This window comes from Malurus melanocephalus, unplaced genomic scaffold (genome assembly GCF_030028575.1).
Source record: "Malurus melanocephalus ecotype Western Australia unplaced genomic scaffold, MMel_1.1 scaffold_996, whole genome shotgun sequence".
Taxonomy (NCBI): Eukaryota; Metazoa; Chordata; class Aves; order Passeriformes; family Maluridae; genus Malurus; species Malurus melanocephalus.
The window spans coordinates 31,836-34,473 of NW_026624228.1; the positions used below are offsets into that span (position 1 = coordinate 31,836).

At 52.8% G+C, this 2,638-nt stretch overlaps 1 protein-coding gene across 2 annotated transcripts in view; it reads left to right on the forward strand.

Annotated features, from left to right (window-relative positions):
- Positions 1–2,638, forward strand: part of ACSF3 (acyl-CoA synthetase family member 3) — a 52,987-nt gene that overhangs the window by 30,254 nt on the left and 20,095 nt on the right. The window lies entirely within an intron of this gene.

The window sequence follows — 2,638 nt, forward strand, 5'->3', positions numbered from 1 at the left end:
GGTTTAAGATAGCACAGGGCACACTGAGCCCTTCCTGAGGATGTTTGGCCTCTCTGCCCAGCAGAACTCCTAAACTAAGCTGGAATATCAAGCTTCAGGAATTACAAACATGTGGGCTAAGGGGTGCAGGGGAATGCATAGAGGGTACAGAAAGTGTAAAAAGGAAAAGCAAAAATCATCAGGCATCACTGGAATGCATTAAAATGTGGCTGTGGGACAGGAGATCCGTGCACTCTGCAGGGTGATGCTTCCAGCAGCCACTTGTGCAGGTTTGGAAGGAGAAGGGAAACATCCCCCATAGCCATGAGCTGTGTGCTGTACCATCCCTGCTGCCAAAACCAGCCAGCACAGTGTACCTGGGGTATCACAGGGATCAGCCACGAGGGTTTGGAGGAGATAAATGCCATGGACCTTGCATTTTAATTGCTGCAGTTGGGGCTGTTTGTGCCCTGTGCCACGCTGGGGAGCGGTGCCGGTGACACTTCGAGTGTGGCGGGCAAAATCCTATTAAGATAACGTCACGGCCTCTCTGTTTTACTGTTTGCAAGCCAGCCATAACATCATTAAATTACACAACAGGGAGGTGCCTGCTGCCAAGGGGCTCTGCTCGAGATAAGATGTGGGTTGAGCCACTGCCAAAATTTGAGTTGATATGACAAGAAATTTGGAGCGGGTTCAGGGCCTGATTCGCAGTGTGCAGGTAAACAGTGGGCAGGATTGATCCCTGGGGCTGTGCAGGGGTCCAGCACCACGGAAATCTGGGCAGGATGGGGCTGCAGGGGTTTGTTTCAGCCATATTTACACCTGGTCTTGTGCTCAGCACTGACAAAGCCTGGCAGGATGTGTAGGTGAAGCTCAGGGAACTGTTTGCAGGTTCTGCCTCTGCCATGCCCTTCTCAGCTCTTTTTGGGGGTGGGAAGGAGCCCAAACCCCAGGACACAGTGTAGGTGAAGCTCAGGGAACTGTTTGCAGGTTCTGCCTCTGCCATGCCCTTCTCAGCTCTTTTTGGGGGTGGGAAGGAGCCCAAACCCCAGGACACAGCTCAAAGAGACCTATTTTGTGATGCCACAGCAGCAGGAAAAGGAGTGGGAAGAAAGAGCTGCATTGTAAAACTCCACACGGCCTCTTAACACCCCTAAGAGCAGCCTTGTGGTCCCTGTGTCACTCACCATGTCCCTGCCACACTTGTGCATGGAGGCTTTGGGCTTCTTGAGCCTTTTGTGCCCATTGTGCCCTTTTCTGTGCCTCTTCGTGCCCCTTTTTTGTGCCCATTGTGCCCTCTTTTTGATCCTTTGTGCCATTTTTGGGATCCTTTGTGCCCATTGTGCCCTGTTAATTCTCCAATGATCTTTTCAGGTGATGATGTCACCCACCCCAAACTCACTCATAGGGAACAATTCCTTCCCAATATCCCATCTAAGCCTGCCCTCTCTCAGTTTGAAGCCATTCCCTGTGTCCTGTCCCTCCATCCCTTGTCCCCAGTCCCTCTCCAGCTCTCCTGGAGCCCCTTTAGGCCCTGGAAGGGGCTCTGATCTCTCYCTGGAGCCTTTTCCTSTCCAGGTTGAACAATCCCAACTCTCACACTCCTGTGGCCGTGCCAAGCTCCCTGCTCTGCACAGAGATAAAAACCATCCCTTTCCCAAACTGCCAGTGTAAGCCTGATTTTGTTCCCAAGGCAGGACACACTCTCAGCTGTGTTCTCAGGGCCATACGGCCCCTTCCAGACTCACTGGGTTGTTTGCAGTGACAGCCCTGCTCCCTGCAAACCTGCCCAGACAGGTTTTCTATGGCAACACAACAAATATCCTGCTGTCACAGAAACTGGGGAAGTGCAGGGAGGTCACAGCCGTGCCTGCCACGGCCGGTGTCTCATCTGCTGCACATCCATCACTTGGGAATTAGAAGGATGCAGCAGGCCAGGGGATGAGGCACTGGAGAGGCACAAACGTCACAGCATCCGTGGGACAGAGTTACCCTCAAGCCTTTKGCAGGGAAGATCRSRGAATCYTGGAATGGTTTGGGTKGGAAGGGATCTTACAGCTCATCTSTGCCATGGSAGGGACRCCTTYCACYGTCCCAGGGTGCTCCAAGCYACATCCAGCCTGGCCTKGGACACTKYCAGGGATCCAGGGCAGCCACAACTGCTCTGGAAAATCTATTCCAKGGCTTCATCATCCTCACAGCCAAGAATTCCTTCCCAATATCCCATYTAACCCCATTCTCTGTCAGTTTAAATCCACAAGCAAGGTGTGCACAGCCACTGCTGGGGAAGAAGGGGGCTGTGAGATGTCCTGGACACCCTGCTCCATCYCTGGTGGAGAACAGCTCAGTCACAGGAATCCTGAGCCACCTTCCAGTGCTCTGTATGGCCAAGATCCACCTGGGACCCCAAAAAACAGCAGTGCCAGAAGCAGGGCCACCAGGAAAGGCTGTAAGGGCAGGGCAGGCTCGCTGCAGCCTCTGAGGGGCTCTGAGGCAGYGAGGTGTCCTTGGATTCAGCTCAGAGAGGGATTGTTTTGTCTAAAGATGAGAGAACGGTAATTTTCAGTGCTGTACTAGGGAACTACAAGAATGCAGATGCATGAAAATAGAGAAACTAAAAATCCTAAGGCATCACTGTCCTAGGTGACCCCAGGAG